This window comes from Sorex araneus, chromosome 11, assembly GCF_027595985.1.
Source record: "Sorex araneus isolate mSorAra2 chromosome 11, mSorAra2.pri, whole genome shotgun sequence".
Taxonomy (NCBI): Eukaryota; Metazoa; Chordata; class Mammalia; order Eulipotyphla; family Soricidae; genus Sorex; species Sorex araneus.
In genome coordinates this window covers 44,139,791-44,164,304 of record NC_073312.1, presented here as the reverse complement: position 1 = coordinate 44,164,304, position 24,514 = coordinate 44,139,791, and the positions used below count along the sequence as shown (strand labels likewise).

At 37.4% G+C, this 24,514-nt stretch overlaps 1 protein-coding gene across 7 annotated transcripts in view; it reads left to right on the top strand.

Annotated features, from left to right (window-relative positions):
* Positions 1 to 24,514, top strand: part of NRG3 (neuregulin 3) — a 1,111,934-nt gene that overhangs the window by 943,566 nt on the left and 143,854 nt on the right. The window lies entirely within an intron of this gene.

Below are 24,514 nucleotides of genomic sequence, written 5' to 3'. Positions count from 1 at the left end.
TGCCCCCACACTGAGACAGCTGCAGTAGGGATTTCAAAAACGAATCAGCACATCCCAATACGACACTCCCCATCTTCTTCTTTTCTCTTCCTCTTTCCCTTATAGTAATCTTCCTAATTTTCCTGTTTGGGCTTGGGAATTAAAGATGATTAAGCAAGAAATATTATCAAAAGCATCAGAATGGAGAGATAAAGAATGTTGCTCAGCTGGTATCATAGAACCAGATTTGATGTTATGGTCCTGAATGAATTGGAGTTTTGCCTAACATTATGGTACCACATAAATCTCATAGGTTTTCTCTATCATTTTTCTCTATTCATAAGAACAGAGGATGGCAGAGGCTAACTAGATGTCATTTAGATAGCAATTCCCAAGTATATTAAGTTGCACACTTGGTAATACTGTTTTTGCAGGAAGTTCCACAAAGATATAAAGGAGAGTTTTTGAAGCATTCATAATTAGTTATACCCAAGGAACATATTATTCAACATCTCATAACATACAAAACAATCAAAGCCCATCAATTTATAGTTAAATGAGAATGAAGAAACTTTATTTCACAATGACAGATTTATGCTCAACAAATATTTGGAGAAGTTGGCACTGAGTGAAAAATAGATTTAAGATGTATCACATCTCATTACATATCTGATCATTTACATCTTTTATCAGAAATAATTTTAAAGTACCAGATACATAAGGCAAAATATATATTGATATATATATATATCATTAATAGCATGACACTAGATGTATTTAACTTGAAGTTCTGTTTAAACAAAAGTTATTGTAGTTTCCCTTTATATTTGTTAATTCTATCTTTAAAAGTACTTGAATTTGTTACCACTAAGATCAGTTTACATTCTAGAAGATGAAAATATGCTCACAATAAGCTAGAAAAAATGTGAGTTTTGGTCTGGAATATAAAATTTTTTATAACTTGACATTTTATCACAGCTTAGATTCATGATGCCATATGCTAAACTTCTTTTGCAATTATACCACAAGATAAATGCTCTATTAAGATTTTAAACAGTTAATGTTTCTAATATCATGATAATATTTCTATACATCCCTTCACTTGTATCACTTGTCGTCCCGTTGATCTCCAATTTGCTCGAGCGCCAGTAACATCGCCATTTGTCCCTGTCGCGTGCTAGTGCAGCCCAATGATATTTGCTTGCTCCAGGAACAGGAAGAGCCTCAAATCATTCATTCAGGGATTTGACGAAGAAATCTGACCATCTAGTTGGTGGGTGGCTGTAAAAAACTAAAGAACGCCGAGGGGCGAGTGCACTTGCGGGCTCTCCAGGCGGCTCTGTCTCACCACCCGCGTTTGGTGCTCTGGAACTGCAGTGTGTGGGCTGGATCGGGACGGCCGGTGGTCAAGGACAGGCAAAGGAAGAACGAGGACCAAGCTAGTTGCTGATTAGTTACCGTTTATTCAATCTTCAAACTTTCTCATCTCCCGCACTCCCAGCTCCGGCCTCTCTCTGGATCTACTCTCAACTGCTGCTTCTCTCTGGCTTCTCTTCTGCTTCTTCCAGGCTTCTCTCTCTCCTCCTCCTAGTCTCTCCCACCTTGCCCTCTAGGCTATAACCAACCAGGTAGCCAAATCAACATAAGAAAGCCCTTCCTGAGCGCAGGGCACTCCAAAGCCCTTCCTCACTCTTAAGGTTTTTTTCTTTTCCTTAGTCCAGGAACTTATTAACATCTTAATACTAGTTATTTTTGTATGGACATAGCAAGGGATACATTGAGGCTTGCAAGGCAGCTCTCCTGGCAACATCTTGCCACAGGCTCAGACCACAGCACTCAGGCCAGATTAATCATTCCTCACCCTAGCAGGGTCCAAATCTAGTTATCACTGTTTGGATCATGACAGCATTTGTCCATGATCAAGCTCTTAACTTATAGTTAAGCATTAGGCACTTTGGCCAGGCCCATCTCGATGCCAGGGTAGCACACAACTCACCGCTTGCCCTGGGTCCTTCTTGTCCCACGTCGGGATCGTGCTTTGGGGGTGCTAGGAAGTAAGGACAGCTGAGGCTTAGGTCAAGAGAACAGATACCCTGGAGGAAAATATCATGTAGAGTCAAATGACTCCCAGGTTACAAAAGCATAACATTTGTTAAGTCTTCCTGTGTCCATACAAAAAGGACTTGCTCTGAATGAACTATGCAAAGGACTCAAGGAGAAGAGAAAAACATTATTTACAAGTCAACAGAACACTAAGAAAGAAGCTACAAATAAACAAAGAGGAATAGGAGCACTGTAACAGGAGTAACCCAATAAACCTAAACTACTGAGGCTATGTTATCCTACAGGTGGCCACTCGGTCTTCTGACGTCCCATGAAATCCAGTCGGTAACAGCTCTAGTCCAGTGGTCATCTCTGAATTTCATTACATGATCAGCCCATCTGGTTTTTGATGTCTTGGCAAATGAGACATTATGTATTTCTATACATAATACATATATACTCGAGTGTGGAGGGGGTTGAATAGTGGAGGTCAGCTGCTGGGGCTGGACCCCTTGGGATGGGGAGGGCTCTCACCTGTCCCCCTCTGGGGAGCCACAAGTGAAAACAGCCTGGTGCGGAGTGACAGTGACAATACATATATACATTGGCATAGATGTATTATTTAAAATTTAGAAAATAAGAAGAGTAAGAAGATCTATAACAGTATCACCAAGAGATAAGTAATAAATAAGCTTTCCTCTTTTTCTTTTACAATTGTGGATAAAAATATAGCTATTTTTTAATAAATGACCTTGCTTTTCTAAGACTGTTTTATGTCATATTACTATGTTAAGTGAAATTTGTGTTTGTTTTTATTGTTTTCATAAAATTTTATATGGCATTATGTTTAGCTGCATACTACCTATATACATATAATTATAAAATTTGAAAAAAGTCACTGTGTAACTGTCACTGTCACTGTCATCCCATTACTCATTGATTTGCTCAAGTGGGCACCAGTAACGTCTACATCATGAGACTCATTGTTACTGTTTTTGACATATCAAATATGGCACGGGTAGCGTGCCAGGCCCTGCCATGCGAGCTAGATACTCTCGGTAGCTTGCTGGGCTATCTGAGAGGGGCGGAGGAATCAAACCTGGGTCAGCTGTGTGCAAGGCGAATGCCCAACCCGCTGCGCTATAAATAAATATAAAATATTCATCTTAAGGTACAAAATTACTACCATGTCAAATCTAGAACTCAGAAATATCTTTAAATGTTAGTGAACATTCTTGAAACTCAATATTTAAAGACTGTCTTCCTTTTTGTTTTACACTTTTTTCCTCCCTACATTGAGGAACACACCTTTAATTATCTATCACACATTTTTTTATTTGTTCAATCTAATATGTACATAAAGAATTTCAGAATCAGTTCATGCTTTGGTGACACATATGCTAAAATTGGAATTAATCAGAAGAGATTGAAGTATGGATCCTAAACTGGGATGACATTTATGAAATATTCTATATTTACAAAATAAGAATGATTTCAGAATCATTAAAAATGTATATAAAAATATTCTTATTAATTAGAGTAGAAGATGTGTGGATTGAATCAAAATAAAGTTAATGGAATGAGTCAAGATAGAGACATTAAGCAATAAGAATAGCATAACGTATCAAAATAATAATCAACTATTAGCCAACATAAGCCAATCTACATAGCAATTAAATAGATGAGGCAAGTTATCTGTTAAACAAAAAGAATTTTTTAAATATAATAGAAACCTGTACCATATTTTTTGTCAGCCATAAAGAGCTATAGAAAAATGCATATCTGCAACAAAGGTAGAGTAAGGTTTTCAGTGCTACAAGAAATTTTGGTTACATATATAAAGGAAAATAAATCACAAAAAGATGGCATGGATTCTAGAATAGTGCTAGCTAGCTAATAAGTTCTAGAGATTGACTCTTTTTATAGGCCTCTTTTGTTTGCTTTGAAACATTTTCTTAAATGTCACTTTCTAATTAATACTATTATACACTATGATGGACATTGCATTTAGACTCTGTCAACACATTATTGTTACACTGTGTGTTCACAGGATGTCCAAAAAAGACCTACGGAATCAAGAGTTTGTGCTGAGATCCAGATTAAAAGACTATATTTGATTTCTGAGTCTGAATAACCAAAGTAATTAAATAGCTCTGATAAATGCACTTCATATCTCTAACCACAAATTTGATTTAAAAGTCAAACTCTTAGTTATTAATTTTGACTTAATTATTAAGTATTTACTTATCCTCCTTGGATTAATTGTTTTCCCATAGGAAATGAAAGAGGTAATTTATAGACATGTGATTCACTTTATAATTGCAACCATCCTGTTCATTCGTACTCTATCTCCTAGACAACAAAGACCTTTGCAGTCCCCATTTCAAGTAAGAAATCTTACTTATGTTAAAGTACTTAAAGGCCATTTGTGACACTTTGTTTGCAAAATGAAGATTTTTTTTCAGAAGAACAAGGAGTTAATTAAGGCAGTGTTTAATGACTGATTCTGTCACTTCTGTTTTCTAAATTTCGAAGTCTAGTTTGAAAATTTATCAAGAGCCTCCAGTGTAAATACTTGCTTTGAGTTTTATGCCCACTAGTAATAGTGCTTATTATCGAAATTCTCTTACTGGGGATCAATACTTGTTAATTATTTTCTTTGATATCTGAAAATAAATTCAAAAGTTGATAGAATGTCATCATTACTCTCGCTGGCAAAAACACTGAGGATAGCCCATTGAAATTTTCCAGTTGATAAACATCTTTCTGATGAGATCAAATGAGTTCTTTTCTCACACATATATAATATGATTGAAAATAGGGAAATAGCTGATCAGCAATATAAATTGTGATGCCAGAAGGAAAATATCAATATGTGCATATAAGTGAAAAACACCAGGGAGGTCAAACATGTCTGGGCAAGCAGAAAGAGAGTATCGATGTTAAGTATATTAGTAAATATATCATAAAAGAGATAGAAATTAGAAAAAATGAAAACAGGGAAGTTATTAAAATAATAAAGAAATGGAAAATTTGTTTCATTGATGCTATCTGCAAAAAAATAAAAATTTAAATGAAGTGTGCAAATATTTTAGCAAGAAGAAATGAGGAAAAGTTTGAAGTGAGAAGGCAACAATGTAGTAGCTATTCTATTTCATTAACATTGAATATTTATCTAAAAGCCAAATATAAAAAGTAATGAGAGAAATATTAGTCTAACATTTATGCTGTTATAAGTACACACACATACTGAGACATTAGTAAATCCCAAACTAAAAATTACATAAGACTAACTGAAATTTCTTAAAATATCACTATCACTATTATCCTGTTGATCCTCTATTTGCTTGAGCTGGCCAAGTAATTCCTCTATTCACCCTAGCCCTGAGATTTTAGCAGACTCTCTTTACTCGTCCTTCCCAACAGTGCTGCATTGGAGGCTCTTTTTTTTTTTTTTTTTTTTTTTTTGGGGTCACACCCAGCGATGCTCAGGGGTTACTCCTGGCTTTGCACTCAGGAATTACTCCTGGCGGTGCTTGGGGGACCATATGAGATGCCGGGGATCGAACCCGGGTCGGCCGCTTGCAAGGCAAACGCCCTACCCGCTGTGCTATCGCTCCGGCCCCCTCATTGGAGGCTCTTACTCCTGGATCTACACACAAGGATAATTCCTAGCAGGGTTTGGAGACCATGCAGAATATGAGGGATTAAACCCAACTATCTCTCTGGTCCAATGATGCCTTTTAATATACATATATGACCTTATAAATTCTCATAATAACTAATATGCTTAATTTTGTAGACAGTGCCAATTGGCTATGTGATGTCTATTCTGTTCTATCATCATCTTTTCACATGTCAATGTACTGAGCTAAAAGTGTTTTTGCATAATTTATCACCAGAGCGACACATCTACTAAGATTTTATTCTTGCTTCCTGAATGAGAGTATGGATTAATAACAACTTACAAAATTGAAAATCAACTTTTACAGTTTTGCTCCATAACCCACTGTGATCCAAATGAGCACGCTGTATTGAGCAAAATATTCATGGGGCTTTCTTGATCCAATGGAATCTAACTATAAAGGAAGAAAGAAAGAGTAGGCCAAATTTAGATGAAAAAGGATTTGACGCATTCCTGAAAGAAAACAATATAACCACAATGCTTAGAAACTACTTAATTGCATAATTCTGAAATTTGGGAAATCATAACAGCAGATGGGTTGCTGCCTTCCATAGATCATTAAAATGTATCTGTATGGAACGAATAATAGAGCTGTTTGAGGAATTTATGAATGATGATTATCATTCGAGGAAATTTGGAAGAAGAAGGCTGTTAAATGACAACTCATGAAGGTAAAAGATTCTCAACATCAAAAAAGCAAACCTGTACCAGAAATTGAGGATTTTGAGAGAGTAACATAAGGATAGTGGTTATTTGTGAGCATTTATTGTTTGCAATTAATCTATAGAATACACAAAATAGTACAAAAATGAAACAATAAATAATTGCTTAAGTTGTGTATAAGAGAATGTGATAGCTTTTAACCACTTAGTTCCTGAAACAATGTGATTCATTTATAAGTGACAGAAATCTAAATTTGTCATTAAGTCTAGTTGTTCAGTAGTTTGATTTTGTTTTGTGGCTCAAATAGCACCCGACAGAACATACTAAACACATGCCTGCTAGGTGTGAGAGGCTCTTTTTGACTTTTGACTAATTTAGTTCATACTCATCTGTAAGTAACAAAGCACCCAATCAAATATTGTTTAATAGCTTAGGATATTATTTTCTGAAATGGTAAGAAGTAGAGATGTAGGTGTCTCTGACTTATAGAATATAGCAAATTGTCCTCAAGACAGGTTATCATAATCATCATTTTATTGTTTATATTATTTTTTTTTGTTGCCATACCCAGTGGTGCTCAAAGATTTCTCCTGGCTCTGTGCTCAGGGATACCTCCCAGAAGTACTCAGCAGACCATAGGTAGTACCTTGTTGACTGTCTGCAAGCCAAGGCCTTTATTGTCTGTGTTATCTATCTGGCCCCTTACATTATTTTCTCAATCATTTAAGTATGTAGTTTCCAACTTCATTATGTTTCCTTGTCAGTGCAGAATGGCTTCCCCATCTGCCCTCCAGGCTCACCAAAGAAAAAATCCTAAGTATGACTAAATCTTTATTCAGAAGATTATCTAAATATGTCCTCTTATATAGAGATTTGCTGAAAGATCAACATAGAGCATTTATATTTCATTACTACTAAATATAACTGCATCATATGTTCATCTTAAATTATGCAAAAAACACTTTTAGCTCAGTACATTGACATGTGAAAAGATGATAATAGAACAGAATAGACATCACATAGCCAATTGGCATTGTCTACAAAATTAAGCATATTAGTTATTATGAGAATTTATAAGGTCATATATATATATATTAAAAGGCATCATTGGACCAGAGAGATAGTTGGGTTTAATCCCTCATATTCTTCATGGTCTCCAAACCCTGCTAGGAATTATCCTTGTGTGTAGATCCAGGAGTAAGCGCTGAGTACAATTGGTTGTAGCCCACAAAAAAAACAAAAAAACAAACAAACAAAAGCCAAACACACAAAAGACAATATCAGGAATGAATGTCTGCATAATTAAATGCTAATATATTTTTTTATTATACATTTTTCCACTACCACAAACCCTGTTTCTTAGAAAGTGAATTTCAAAAGACATGGACATTGATTCACTTGTATCATTTGTCATCCCCTTGCTCATCGATTTGCTCAAGCGGGTGCCAATAATATCTCCTTTAGTCTCTGTCTGGTGCTAGTGTAGCCCAATGGTGTCTGCTCATTTCAGGAACATGAAGAGCCTCAAACTGTTCATTCAGGGTCTGGACGAAGAAGTCTGACCATCTCGTAGATGGCATCCAGGCGTTGTTTTGATGTCCGTGGAATCCAGTTGGTAACAGCTGTAGTCCAGCGGTCATCTAAAAATCGCATTGCATGTCCGGCTGATCTGCTTTTCGATGCCTTGGCAAACTAGACAGTGTCCCTGACTCAATCATCGACAGATGTCAGAATTCTGGATTCCTTCTCTCACTTGAGAGAAACGTGATATTCCAAGCATAGCTTTTTAATTCTTCTTTGGGAGATCCAAATAGCATTCTCATCCTGTTTTTGTAGGGCCCAGGTCTCTAAGGCGTGTGTTAGTGCAGGAAGAACAGTGGAGTAGAAAAGATGTGCCTGGAGCTGGAAATTCTTTGTCCTCTTAACCACTTCTTTGATGCTCTTGAAGGCGTTCCATGCTGCTCTCTTCCTCCTGCACAGTTCAGGTGCCAGGTCCTTTGTCATGTTGAGCTCTCAACCTAGGTATACATAACTGCTGAATTCAGAGATGTTCTTTCCATTGAGAGCAAATGCAACGTCAGGAACTAGTCCAGAATTAGGAACTACTCGGATCTCTTCCATAACCACATCCACCTGCCCACATACCAAATTCTGCAGGTAGGATATGTTGTTCCAAGCATTCTCCTTTCTGAAATCAGACACACTACTTCATTGGTAAAGAAGCATACAGCACTACGTCTAGACAAAGTCAGACCCGAACAACTGAAGAATCTGCCGCCAGTACTCATCAATACAGTGGCTCTGGTCTTCACACGCTACCAGTCTGCATGGAAGGTTCCATCCCAATGGAAAACCAGCAGAACTATTCTATTGTACAAGAAGGGAGACATGCATTACATAGGCAACTATCACCTGATCTGCCTGTTGTCTGTCATCCATAAGTTGTTCACTCGAGTCATCCTAAATAGGATTGGCAGAATACTAGATGAAAGACAACCATGCAAGCAAGCCGGGTTCCGAAAAGGATTCAGCCCAATCGACTACATCCACACGGTGACCAAGCTCATTGAGGTTTCGTGAGAGTTCAAGATGCTGCTCTGCCTAACAGTCATCAATGTAAAGGCCTTTGATTCTGTTGAGACTGAAGCAGTCACTGAGGCCCTAGCCAAACAGGCATTCAAGCTCAGTACATCAGAATCCTCTGTAAGCTGTATTACGGATTCACCACCAGGATCTCACCATTCTGCAAAGAAGTGATCATCGACATTAAGAGAGGAGTTCAGCAGGGTGATACCATTTCATCGAAACTCTCCAGTGCCACCCTCGAGAACATCATGCGATGACTGGAATGGGAAGGAATAGGAGTCAAGATAGATGGTCGGCAACTACACCACTTCGGCTTTGCTGTTGACATCATTCTAATAACACGAAACATTAGCCAAGTGGCACAAATGCTGGGCAACTTCGACTGTGAGTGTGGAGAGGTAGGGCTGCAGCTGAATCTCACTAAGATAATGTTAATGAGAAACGTACTAGTTCCTGACTTTCCATTTGCTCTCTTGGGCATTGATTACAAAGTTTAATGCCTTTTGAAAATGGAAATTACATTTGTGCACTCTCATTTGAAGTTTTAAGGCCACAGATCAAGATTTTAACATTTTTCTACTAGATTTCTTAACTCGGGGGTTTGATTTGTATAAACCACATCAAAATGGATACATCAAATTTTAAAACCATATTGTGAGATCATAGATTCTAGGAAAGAGGTGGTTTTATTTTGTGTTTCTGTTTCTCTCATTTACTTATTTGGTGGGTAGGTTGGTCTGTTTCTTGTGGTAGTTAAGGGCTACTCTCTGTTCTATGCTTCAAGGTCAGACTCCTGAGTGTGTTCATGGTGTAGGGATCGAACCCAGACCTCCAACATGTAAAGTATATGCTTAGCCTTTTAAGCTATCTTTCTGACCAATATTATATCATTTTTCAATCTAATTTCATGAAGGCCACAAGCTCTCATAAAGCATCTTATAGAGTAGGTTTGAGTAAATATTTAATAAAGGTTTTAGTAATCATTAAAATAATTCTAAGTGGATATAAAACTTAAATATATAAGGAAAGCGGTAGAGAGGAAGATACATTTTTAGAGTTGTGATTTTGTTTAATAAAAATGTCATACAAAGCTGAAAAACATTAATGGATAAGTTAGTACCTGCCTGTGTTATTTTGTGATGAATTTCATTCATGCATAAAATCTTTGATTTCTTTAGTACTTACTCGATAACAGCCATTATGCTAGATGTCATAGCTTTAATGTACAAAGCAAGTTGATTGTTATGGGTTGAACTGTGTCCTCAAGATTCACACATCTAAGTCCAAACTCCTAGAAGCAATCAACTATAAATAATTATTTTGGGTTTGCTTAATCCAAACTTTATAAAACTGGGAAACCTGAACAAAAGTTCAGAGAATACCATGTAGTTATAAAGACAGAGATGGTGTGATTCATCCTCAAGACAAGAGATGGAAAGATTTCCAGTAAACCTCCAGAAGCCTTCTGGGAGATATAATATACACTTTCCTTTCAAGAGTAAATTCAACAGTCTGATCCCAAGTGCCACCCACATATGCCATAATTCTGACAGCCCTGAACTTTGAGACACACAACACTGCATCTGAGTGTTTTATTGCCATTACACCACAGTTAGATATGTGAAACCACTGCAACTAAGGTGTGTGACTCCCGGCACTCCAAAAAACGTGAGAGTGCTGTGGCCTGGTCTGTTACCACAGCAATTCTTTGTGTGAGTACTGGCAAGTAAATCTGTACTACAACCGAAATGTGTGTGAGCATTTACAACTAAAATATGTCACTCCTGGCAGACATCAAGGCTAAATATGAAAGCATCATGGTCAAGAGGCTTGTGAGCCCTGGTCATTACAGCAATGGCAAGAGCAGAAGGAAATGGGGAAAATGTTCTGTTACTTAAACGATTCTAAATATATATATATATATATATATATATATATATGCAGTTACCAAAGAGAGAGGATAATATGTTATATGACAAATTGTAAGGAGTAAATGAAAGCAGATTGAGGGAAATATAAAGTGTTCTACTTGATCTTTGATGAAATACCAGTAGAAAGGAAAGGAGGTGAATAACTAGGGAATAGCCCAAAGGGCTGGCACATATATCTGGCATCCACAAGGGTCTGAGTTTATCACTTATACAATGTAATACCTAGAAATGCTAGCAGAGAGACTACCTCCATCCAAAAATTTAGGAAAAATGAAGAAGTGAGAGGTGAACACTCTTATATCTGAAGAAATAACCTTAAGAGCACCAAGAATTGCTAGCAAACAACTTCTAGAACGAACAATGCTTCCAGCTTAGGAAAGCTGCTAGGAAGGGATGGTGATTGAATTGGAGTTAAGGAGAGGCAGAATAGTAGGAGGATTTTCCAGCAGTTAGTAGAGGAACTGACTGTGGAAGTATAATTTATATTTTAATCATGACTTTAATTTCTATTTTGAAGAAGGAAGAAAGCCAGAGGAGGCATTTTCAAGCATATGCATAACGTGATGTGATTCAGCTTCTAACAGTCTCTCTCTCTGGTCACTTCGAGCTCACAGTTAGTGAGGGGCATAGTCAAAAACAGGGAATTCCTGAACTGGAATTATGACTGAGGGCATGAGGAAATAGGTGAGTAGTGTCAGGTGAAACAACTTCAAATATAGTCCAAGAGAAAACCAGTTCTATGCAGATGCTTCTAGAAGTTTCCATTCCAGAGAATCAGATAAGAAGAGGATATTGAAGACAGGTGCTAAAAAGAAAAGATTATTGTGGTGTTTTTTTTTTTGTTTTGTTTTGTTTTGTTTTGTTTTGTTTTTTGCTTTTCGGGTCACACCTGAGCTACTCCCTGGCCCCAGTGATTTTTTTTTTTTGCTTTTTGGGTCACACCTGGCGATGCACAGGGGTTACTCCTGGCTCTGTGCTCAGGAATCACCTCTGGCAGTGCTCAGGGACCATATGGTATGCTGTGGTATTGCTCCAGCCCCAGAAAGGAGCATCTTTGAGCAGAGGGGAGTTTGGCTTGCACAGTCATGCTCCAATGCAGAGCAATGGGGTCATCAGCCATCAGATGATTCATTCTCTCACTCATCTCTTTGAATGAAATGCTGGGACCCCAGTGAACTGCTATCACATTTAGTCTCTGCGGTGAGCAATTATTTCTCCCTCCAGAACAAGTTCAATTTCAACACAGAAGCAAATGGTATTATTTAAGCTCCTCATGGCTTGTGATAGTATTTGTTATCCCGTCTCTTTGGTGATCATACTCCCTCGCCTCCAAAATGTAGAACTCTGAAACAGAGGAGATTCACCTATGGCTTGAATTGTTTATCTCAGATTCACTATACATCTATTAATATGAAAGGAAGGAAAATAACTTAAAACAGAAATATGAACTACTCTGACACCAACTAAGTAAAAATGTTTGGTTTAATAATATCAAATGTTCATAGTGAGAACAATTCAGTACTGAGTGCTTAATAACTTCAAACACAGAAGACTTGTTGAAAATGTCTGCACCTAGATGCTTCAATATTTTGTTTAGTTACCATGTAGATTGCTTAGTCCTATTCCATTTCTTTCAAGAGCAGGAGATCATAATTTTTTAATGGAAAGTTTTACAATGCGATAGAAATTGAGGGCAACAAGCAATACTGAGTTCAGTGAAGTATATCTAAAATTGCAGTATGTTGTAAGTTAACCAACTTCTCAGTTTTATAGGAATCACAAGTCTCAGTACATATAATGTGGAATGGGTGCTTGTGAAAAAGCCTCTTGTGGATGGGAGTGGAGGGTATCCTGCTGAGCAAAGTGAGTCAAAGGAAAAGCACAAATACTGAATGATTTGCATCCTATGTGAAGAGTAAAGAGCACAGTAAGGGAATAACCAAAATATCCAACCGTAACAAATCCCAAGAGTTCGCTGAAGTGTGAGGTTTAAGTGAGGATCCAGAAACAGTGCGGTGGGGCACACATTGACACTTGAGGGTATTGATGTAGCAAAATATTTATGCCCCAAATATTGCATTTAACTATCTTGTAACCTACTTCTAACTGATATCTTACACCCTACTTCTCCCTCTGGGAGAAACTAGCAAGGGACTGAGAGTTTCCTGCCCACATGGGACAGCCTTGCAAGCTTCCCATGGTGTATTCATACACCAAAGCCAGCAACAAGCTGGATCTCATTCCCCTGACCCTGGAAGATCCTCCAATGCGGCATAGTATGGAAGGCCCATTGGAGAGAGGCTTCTAAAATCTCAGGGATAGATCGAATGGAGAGGTTACTGAGCCCGCTCGAGAAATTGACGATCAATGAGATTTCGTGATTTATGATCATGTGAACTATCTTGTAAGTCACAGTGCCTAAGTAATAATAATTATATAATAATAAATAAGCAGGAAAAAATGCTTTATTTGAGGCTGGAGCAATAGCACAGTGGATAGGCTGTTTGCCTTGCATTTGGCCAACCTGTGTTCAATTCCAAGCATCCCATATGTTCCTCTGAGCACCCACTGCCAGGAGTAATTCCTAAGTGCAAAGCCAGGAGTAACCCCTGTGCATTGCTGGGTGTGACCCAAAAAGCAAAGTAGAATGCTTTATTTAAAATGTAATTGATAGGGCCAGAGCCATGGTACAGTGGCTGGGGCTTTGGCCGTGCACAGGACTGACCTTGATTTGTTCCATGGCATCCATATAGATCCCTGAGCCTGCCAAGTGTGATTCCTGTGTACAGAGCCAGGAGTAACTCCTGAACATTTCAGGTGTGGCTCTCAAATACAAAATAAATAAACAAAACTAAATGCATCTACTTCAAGAAAATAATGGAACACACCAACCTCCATAGTGACTCATAAAAAACAAAATCTCTGTTGCTTACAAATGTCCCTCAAGTCAGAGATCAAGTTTTTCCCATAATAATTAATAGTAAAGAAATATTTTAAATGCAAAAATATTTCAAAAAATAAAAGACTGTTTGTGTCTGTGTCGGGGGTTCACAGAAAGAAGGTACTGAAAACCTATCACCTCATTTTGAATTTGAGTAATGTTAACCACGTTGAAAACTCTTGTTAATTTCTATGTGCTTTGTTCTGATCTCTTACATGGGGCTTGAATAGCACTGAATCCATGAAATTTTTGTAGACTTTAAATGAAAACAGACACAATTTCTGTAAAAGAGTGTCATTTTAGCTTAAGTCCAAATTAAAATATATTGTTTTTATTATTTTAAATTCCTTATTTTCTGTTTCAGTTTCCACACATTTTTAAAAAAGTATGATCACAGTTTGTCACTGACCTTTGTTCCCTGAAGTTTGTATCAGTGTTCTAATAAAAAAAAAACTGTTAGTTACACAGGTACTGGTGCAGATGAAAGATGGCAGAGGTTATAGGCCTGTGCCTTTGTATATCTAGGCTTACATTTTCTGAGATTCCTAATAACGGTCATCTTCTCTTTCAATTTTTTTTCTTTTTTTTTTTATTCTTTTATTGATTCACCATGTGGAAAGTTACAAAGCTTTCAGGTTAAAGTCTCAGTTATACAATGCTCAAACACCCATCCCTTCACCAGTGCACATATTCCACCACCAAGAATCACGACAGAGGCCTCTGGTGCATCCTCATGTCTTTTCAACCTCGTAGCTCATTTATGTCAACCTCTCAGTGGCTAGGTCTATCAGATGCCTGGGGAATAAATCAGCATGTTTAACTACTTTCCTCACTGGTACATTTCAGGTCTATTTCTCGGATCTCCCTGGGCTCCATCCTTCAATATGAAGCCTAAGTTGGGAGAGCAGGAAACTGGAGTTGTTCTGTGATCTTTTTTCTCCCAAAACTCAGCACAGGGCTGTTCTGAAATTGTAACATTTCATCTAACTGCAACAAGATGCTATCATAAGAAGTGTTTGGTTGACAGCAGTAGAAAATAAAGTGCACATTTACCTTGTAGGTCACCTCCTAGGCCCTTAGTTTCTCCATTTCTTCCCTTTACCAAGAAAATGGAGCCACACCCAGCAATGCTGAGTTTAACTTGTCTCCGCACTCAGGAATTACTCCTGGAGGTGCACACAGACCTTAAGGAATACCAGAAATTCGGCCACATGCAAAACAAATGCCCTACCCATTTTTTTTCTATCTCTGCAACAGGAAATTTTTAAATAGGAATCTGAAGGGGCTTGAGGTCCTTTATCTATATTGTCAAATCTATTATGTTCAGATTCCCCAAGGTCTAAGAATTTTGCAACTCAAAAACTTTCCTTTTGTTTTGCTAGGACTCCATTCTCAAAGAAAAGAAATGATACAGGAATGGAAAGAACTACTAGTAAAAGAGATAAATCCATGAAAAGTTTTAATTTACTCAAGTAGTGGATGTGTGATAGGAAGTGCTCTAGAATGTATAATATATAATATATAGACAAACTAAGATGGTCTTTTTATTAGATTTCTTTGAATCATTTGGCAGATGGTAAGCAAGTGAATAAACAACTACAATAATTAGAGTATAATGAAACAAATGTAAGTTATATAAGTTAATTTTTTGCATGTTAAAATAAGCCAAAAATAAAATATTAGCGACAGCACAATGCATAGGGTGTTTGCCTTGCATGCAGCTGACCAGGTATCGATTTTTCCGTCCATCTCAGACTGCCCAGCAAACTACTGAGAATATCCTGGGTATCCAAATACCTGTTGCATATTCGATATGCTAGAAACAGTAACAAGTCTCTCAATAGAGACATTACTAGTGCCTGCTCAAGCAAATGGATGAGCAACATGATGACAATGATACAGTGAAGCATGAAGACTATTTTTTTTAAGATTTTATTATTGAATCATTGTGAGATAGATCTTTACAAAGCTGTTCATAATCAGAATTCATGCATACATCCATCACTCCACCAGTGTACATTTCCCTCTGGTGTGTCCCCAGTTTCCCTCCCCTCACTCCCCCTGCCCGCCCCCAACCTGCCTCTATGACAGGCATTTTTATGAAGTCTATTTCTTATGGAGACAAAAAATATATGCTTTCCAGTGCTGGATTTATTTTGAAATTAATTGTTGTAAATGATTAGAGTTTGCCAGACTACGTGCAGCTGAGGTGAGCCAATGAAATTAGAGAGAGAATTTGGAGGAAAGACTGGAGAAATAGACTGGGCTGAAATTTTTGATTGACATGTCCTGCTATTACAAGCTGGAAGTTTTCTGTGGTTTATAATGGCATGATTTAATAAAATTAACTTTCTATCTTGAGCAAATTGTTCTACCTCTCAGAATCTCAGTTTTCTCATATGTAAAATTCACTAAAAGGATGTCCAGGATGGCTTATTTCCATTAAAATACATAGCAAATATATATAGAATCTATCAACACAATAAAATAAAATAGTCAAGGATGAGGGTAAAACTTCAAAGTACCTGGATTCAATTGAATTCCCAGCTAATTAGAAGTAAAATTAGATAATGGTTTTTTCCATTATTTTAATAAAGTGGCTTTGCTTATTTTTTCTACACTACTAAGAATAATCCAGCTACTCTGAGGAAAATAATTATTGGGGAAAGACTCTGCCAGTTCAATTTCCATTTCTTTATTTCTATTAAATAAAGGAAGCTTACATCAGTCCTTATGTTATTAACTACTTAATGGATTTAGGAAGCAGGTAGAAAACAAATTATTCTTTGCATTTAAATGAGACAAATAAAAGTCTCAGATGATTATGCATTTAGGGGAAAAAGTTTCATCATACTGCTACATTATAAGTCTGTGAAAGTAATAAATTAATCCATTAGTGAGCCCAAGGATGTTGTCTGTTGTGCTCATTATCAAGTATTCCCAGGTGTTCTGTGGTTTATAAGTATAAATTGATCTGACTTTTAAACTTGGTAGCAAAATATCCCACATAAGGATCCTAGGAATGAAAGTATTCCCATACCAGTACTTTTTATTAAAAAAAAAGCAATGACCTTATAGCATTAAATATTAAATTAAGGACTTTCCTAATATTAGAATATTTTATCTTGTCAGAATAAAGCATTGAAACATTAATTAATAGTGTTGTCAGTGTTTCTTTCCCAATTCCCTGATCATATTTATCATAAGAACTCAATACTAGATATTTGGTTCCATGATTGCATGCATTTAAACTAATAAATTGATTGACTTATTTAGATGCTTGTTATATATCTATATGCATAGTCAGTCAACAAATAAACTTTGGCAGTTACTAAGTTCAGACAGAGCAATAGTCTGGTGGGATTGCTGATAAATGAAACAGAATTGGAAGAGCAGAGTCGCTTAAAAGGACACCTCTTGGTAATTATTTGAGCAAGTCTGAAAAGTTGGACCTCTCAAAAAGCAAAAATTCATTAGACAGAAGGGGTTCAATTTGTATATGTAAAAAAATGTGATTAGCAAAATAATGAGAAATGTGATTGCCCTGAGTGATTGCATAAAAGCCTGAAGGGGGCTTTGTTTTCTGCTACTCTAGTGACTGTCAATACTTTTTTTGTTTTCCCAAAAATATGCAGATGAGAATTTGTTTTCTACAGTTGTTTAGAATGAGAAAGGAAAACTCCCTCTCTCTCTGTCTCTGTCTGTCTCTGTCGCTGTCTCTCTCTCTCTCTTTCTCTCTCTCTCTCTTTCATCCTTTTCTATAATTGGTTCATAATTCAGTGAATAATAGATTATATGACTTCAAATATAGAGATGGGTGGGGGATACTCTATGTATATATGTAGCATATTTTAATGAAAACGTATTATAAATGCCCAGAAAATCTAAAAGGCTAAAGTGGAAATTATATCCTGAGGGAAATTATTATAGTTTGTAAGTATGATGGACTTTTTAAAAGCTCACAAATCTATAAATTCAATGAGAAAAAAGGATGGGATTAAAAAAAAGATTCAGTAAGCATTCAATTTTCATCATCTACTTTTTAAAAGGCACCACTGAGAATTGAAAAAAGGTGGGGGAAGATTTCAGTATTTCTAAATGTGTCTTTACTAGCTTTCTTAAAATAAAATTCCATTTTAACTGCAGCACTGTGATTTACAATATATAATGATAGTTTAGTCATATTAATTTTTATTGATAATTTCATACATGCATCTTTCTTATACCACACCCATCATCTAAGTGTTTGCTTCCCTTCAATATCCCAAGACAGCTTTTCACTGTTACCCCACCTAGGTAAGTTCTATTCTATAGACCAACTTTCCAATTCTATTGCCTTTAGCCATTTGTTCCCTTACTATGTTTCTTTATAATCCACACTGAGAGTGATCTGTATCTGTCTCTCTCCTTTTGACTGACTTCACTCAGTATGATACTGATACATCAGTGGGGATGGTCGGTCTCTGTATTAGACCGCAGTTTCCAGGTTCTTCAATATTTTCAAGAATAAGATATTAAGTAATAAAGATGTTCAGATTCAGAGTTTAGAAAATAGAAAAGCTTATTGGAAAGTAGGAACAAAAGAAAATACCAAGCCAAGGAGGAGTTTAGTATTGGACCAAGTGCAATATGATTCAGTTTTATGGGGTTTTTATAGGAAAACTGGGTCTTTATGTTATCTGTTAAATGACAAGAATGTTACAGAGAACACGAGGATTTTATAGTGCAATCTGGCTGGCTAGTGTAGGGCCTCTTAAGTTATCTTTTTACCATTTGCCTAGGTATTCCCATACCTCTTAGTTTCCAATTAGCCTAAAACCTGGGGCAGAATCCATAATCTTGGGAAATTGCTATCATATAATTTTTCAAAAGAGCCCAGGAATTTGCAGCCATGTTTAAAATGTCTAATGGAGACAGCTAAATTGTTTCTGATCACAGGAGCTGGTAGTGGGAACACTGAGCCTGTACAGAGAAATGCTGGCAGAACCAAATGCTTGAAAATTAAGGAAGAGAGGTGATTTTTAAAGATTTTTAAAAGTAATTTTATACAGAAAAAAATCTTTAAATAGGTGTTACTTTCTGATTTGAAGAACTACTTGAAGAATTATTTACAATAAAATAATATTTCCATTACAAGTGAATACTTTGATCAAATAAAGCTGAACAGACTATGTCAATGTACTGGTCTGCATTTAGGGGTCCCATTGCCTCTCACTGCTCTGAGACATACCTAGAGAGGAGGTATCAAAAGAAAAACACTTTCCATAACATTGCCTGATGGTGTCAGAAATCTCTTGAGAGTACCTTTCAACACATCTTTGCTTTTGGCGTTATACCTGATAAACCCCGGTTTATCATAAATTATACTTTCTCAGTAACTGCTTATGTCCCTGAATCCTAAAATCAAAAGTCCTCTCCCTGAATCGGGCTTAATTGGCCTCCTTGAATGGTTTCTCTGTGCTGCATTATTGCATGGACTTTCTCTTTTCCTACATGATCATCAAAAAGACTCTTTGAGCTTTAATTCATCATTATATTTTGTTGTACTAGATAAGTTCTATAGAGTTGGTTCAGGCCCCAAGAGCTACTTCATTCAAGCTCCTTGAGTAATATTTCTCTTTGTTTTCTCTGAGAAACTCATTGTGGGGAAATCCTAGTACCAAAACTGCTTTCTTTATTGGGCATTAGAGGTTGGTTGCCATTGATAATTTGCTAGTGGGATTTAGTTATGAAGAGTTTTTTCAAATATACTCATCATTTTCTGAATTAGCATTCAATATGAAAATGCTAAAACTTTGAATTTAAGATTATGGATTAAATAATAGCATTAAGCGTTTTCAAAGGTTTTAATTCTGTAACAATAACAAATGCATATAATGCTAATTACTCTGCAAGTAATTAGCATTTTTTTAATTTTGAGAAGATATAATGCTAATTACTCTGCAAGTAATTAGCATTGATTCTTTTTAAATTTTGAGAAGACTCTCCTTTCATTATAATATGTATTAACTATCTTTCCTTTTTGTGCTTTTATCGATACAAAATCTAATTTAAAAAATAGAATCAATAAAAGTGGACACAATTATTTTAAATGCCATTTGAATGATATAAAAATTTTTAAATGGTAGGGACCACAGAGATAATACAGCAGTTAAGACACTTGTCTTACATGTGGCTGATCCACAGCACTTCATTATAGTACCCCAAGTACTGATAGGCATGACCTTAAGCATGAAGCCATGAAGTTCCTGACCTTCAACAGGAACATCAGAGACTGGCAAGCTACCTGTTGATGTATTCCATATGCCAAAAACAGTAACAGCAATGGGCCTCATTTGCCTGACACTGAAAGAGCCCCCAATATGGCAGCATTAGAAGAATGGACAAGGAGAGGCTGATAAAATCTCAGGGATGCACTAGACTGCCAAAACGAAGAAGGACTAAAATAACTGTACTTTCAACGCATGTATGCTGGCATTAGAAGCATCCATTGAGGACCTAATGGTGCAAACGCAGATCAAGTATGACATCATTGGTCTGAACGAAACAAAAAGGCATCAAGCATATCACGCCATTTTCAACACTGAAGAGGAACTGTTTCTTGGAACATGCAACAATAGAGGCGTTGGTGGCATTGGTACCCTTGTCAACACGAACTTGGCCATGAGCATTGATTCATTCAAATCGGATGATTACGCTTGAATAGATGTGGTTCACTGCCAACAATTTTTATCTTCATTGTCTATGCACCAACATCCAACTATGAAGAAGAAATTGAGAAGTTCTACATGGAGCTGGAGAAGTTCTATAAAGAAGACCATACCTTCTACAAGATCATTGCCGGTGATTTTAATGCCAAGATAGGAAGGTCAACCAAAGAACTCCACATCGGGAGCTATGGACTAGAATGGAACAAACAGGGTCAGAGACTATCTGAGTTCATCATGCTGACCAAGACTATCCATGGTAACTCGCAGTTCCAGAAGGCTGAATCTAAATGTTGGACTGGGGAGTCTTCCGGTGGACAGTTCGACAACAAAATTGACCACATCATATTCAATCAACAGTTTTGCCTGACCGATGCTGCTGTTGTCCCAAAATTCCAAACAGGATCAGACCACCATCTCCTTCGTGCAAAATTCTATTTCACAGAGCAGGGAGAAAGGACTGCAAAGTTTAATTTTAAGGAGAGAACTCCCAGAATGACCCACAACTGGGAGTTCTTTGGCACTATTGTGGCAACATGGGAATATGCCATCCTAGATAAAATCGATGAGGAATACGATCGACTGATTCAGAACCTCCATGACTGCATGAGGAATGCCAAGAGTGGGACACTGTCTCGGCTCTTTACACACTACCTGTCCGAATGCAAGGTTTCATCCTAATGGAAAACCAGCAGAAGCATTCAGTTGTACAAAAAGAGAGACATCCACATCAGCAACTATCTCACACCTGCCTGTTGTCTGTCTTTTACAAGTTGTTCACTCAAGTCATTCTGAATAGAATAGGCAGAACACTACATGAAGGACAACCATGTGAACAAGCCAAGTTCTGAAAAGGATTCAGCATGATCGACCATATCCACACGGTGACCAAGCTCATTGAAGTTTCATGAGAGTTCAAGATTCCTCTCTGTCTAACGTTCATCAATGTAAAGAAGGCCTTTGATTCTGTTGAGACTGAAGCGGTCATCGAAGCCCTAGCCAAACAGGGCATTCAAAGTCAATACATCAGGATCCTCTGCAAGCTCTATTATGGATTCACCACCAGTGAATTCACCACCAGTGAATTATGGATTCACCACCATTCTACAAAAAGAGACATAAAGAGAGGGATTCAGCAAGGTGATACCATTTTACTGAAACTCTTCAGTGCCACCCTCAAGAACATTATGTGATGACTGGAATGGGAAACAATGGAAGTGGAGCTAGATGGTCAGCAACTAAACCACTTCCACTTTGCTGATGGCATCGTTCTAATAACACCGAATATTAGCCAAGCGGCACAAATGCTGGCCAACTTCGACTGTGAGTGTGGAAAGGTTGAATTGCAGCTGAATCTCACCAAGACAATGTTCTTGAAAAATGAACTATACCCTGACATACCATTTGCACTCAAGGGAACGAACATCTCCGAATGCAGCAGCTATGTTACCTGGGTTGAGAACTCAACATTAGCAATGATTTGGCACTAGAACTGTGCAGAAGGAAGGGAGTAGCCTGGAATGCCTTCAAGAGTGTCAAAGAAGTTGTTAAGAGGACAAAGAACCTCTGGATCCTGCCACATCTTTTCAACTCCACCATTCTTCCTGCACTAACATATGCCTCAGAGACCTGGGCCTTACGAAAACAGGAGGAGAACGCTATTCAGGTATCTCAAAGAGGAATCAAAAGAGCTATGCTTGGAATATCACATTTTACTCAAGTGATAGAAAGAATTTGGAGCCTCTGTCGAAGATCCAGAATCAAGGATTCTATCTTGTTTGCCCAGGCATCAAAAATCAAATGGGCCAGACATGTAATGCGATTTAGAGATGACCACTGGACTATAGCTGTTACTAACTGGATTCCGTGGGACATGAAAGACCGCGTGGCTGCCCACCTACGAGACGGTCAGACTTATTCGTCAAAACCCCGAATGAACACATCACAGCACTGTTTACAATAGCCAGAATCTGGAAGAAACCCCAATGCCCGAGAACAGGTGACTCGTTAAAGAAACTTTGGTACATCTATACAATGGAATACTATGCAGCTGTTAGAAATAATGAAGTCATGAACTTTGCATATAAGTGGATCAACATGGAAAGTATCATGCTAAGTGAAATGTGTCAGAAAGAGAGAGACAGACATAGAAAGATTGCACTCATCTGTGGAATATAAAATAATAGCATAGGAGACTAACACCCAAGAATAATAGAAATAAGTACCAGGAGGTTGGCTCTATGGCTTGGAAGCTGGTCTCACATGCTGGGGGAAAAGGCAGCTCAGATATAGAAGGGAACACCAAGTAAAATGTGGTTGGAGACCACGTGCAGGAAGGGAGATGCGTGCTAAAAGTAGACTAGAGCCTGAACACAATAGCCACTCAATATCTCTATTGCAAACCATAACACTCAATTGGAGAGAGAGAACAAAAGGGAATACCCTACCACAGAGGCAGGGTGTAGTGGGGGAGACGGAATTGGGGGGTGGGAGTGATATTGGGTTTATTGGTGGTGGAGAATGGGCACTGGTGGAGGGATGGGATCTCGAACATTGTGTGAGGGAAACACAAGCGTGAAAAAGTGTAAATCTGTAACTGTACCCTGACTGTGATCCACTGATTAAAAAATAAATTAATTTAAAAGAAAACTGAGGGAACAGTTTGAGGCTCTTTGTGTTCTTGGAGCGAGCAGATACCATTGGGCAATGCTAGCATGCAACAGGGACTAATAGAGATATTACTGTCGCCTACTCCAGCAAATCAAAGATCAACAGGATGACAAGTAATACAAGTGATGATATAAAAGTAATTCCATGTAGTATTTGATTTTCTCTAGGTTATATAATTTAGCATGATTTTCTCAAAAGCTATCTGGGTGGTGGCAAATGGCAGAATGCGCTTATTTCTCTGGTCAACTGATAGTAGAGTTGGTAGGATGCTGATATTATAGTCAGTAGGGTTCTTTTCTTGCATGCTGCCAAACTGGATTTGAGCCCTGCATCATTTGTGGTCCTCTGAGCCGACCAGGAGTAACTTCTGAGTGCTGGCCAAGAGTAACCTTTCAGCACTGCTGGGTGTTACCCTAGAAGAAAAAAGAAAATACAAAAAGTCTTTTATTTTTTGGGGAAAAGGTGACATTACACTTTTATTCTCATCTTTTATATCCAATCATCAATGATAGGCTCTTATAGAGTTAATTTTAATGGTCTTTAAGAACAAAGTTACTCCCCTTCACCACCACCCAAATGCCCCAGAACCTTTCCCTCTGTCCTATTTTACCTATGGTCTACCTATTCTTTCTTCCTCTTCCACTTTCTCCTGCTCACTTTTGAGATTTAAATACCTTTTTAACCCTAAAAATTTGAGTCTACAAATATCATCTTCAGTTTCTCAAGAAGTTCATTCCCCCTCTGCTGCCTCTTTTTATTTGTTTTGGATTACACTTTGCTGTTCTTAGGGTTTACACATGGCTCTGTGCTCAGGGATCATTCCTGGTAGTACTCAGGAGACCATCTGTGTGCCTGGGATCAAATCTGGGTTGGCTACATGCAAGGCAAAAGCTCTGGCTCCAATAAGTTCATATTTTTTGGCTGTTAAGTCGGGACTCAAAAACACTTCAGGGTTATTAAATATATGCATATACAGTCACACATACACACATGTGAAATGATGTGTATAAAAGAGCTAAGAGTGGAAATAAATGAAATTGGGAAATGATAAAATCTGAGGAGATGCTGGGAGAAATATTGTGTTTCAGTAGCAGAAATCCTAGTTCACTCAATTATATCAATGTTTTGCCACTAATTATGCAATATAAATCTGCAATTTTAAAAGATGATTCTATAAAATATTAATACTTGAGTTTATGTTAATAATTGTGAACATGAAATCAGAGTTTAGTCTACTTTTCATATATGCTTTTATTGGAGAATTTTATGGGCAATTTAAGAAAGACTCATCTTTGAAGAATGGCCTATG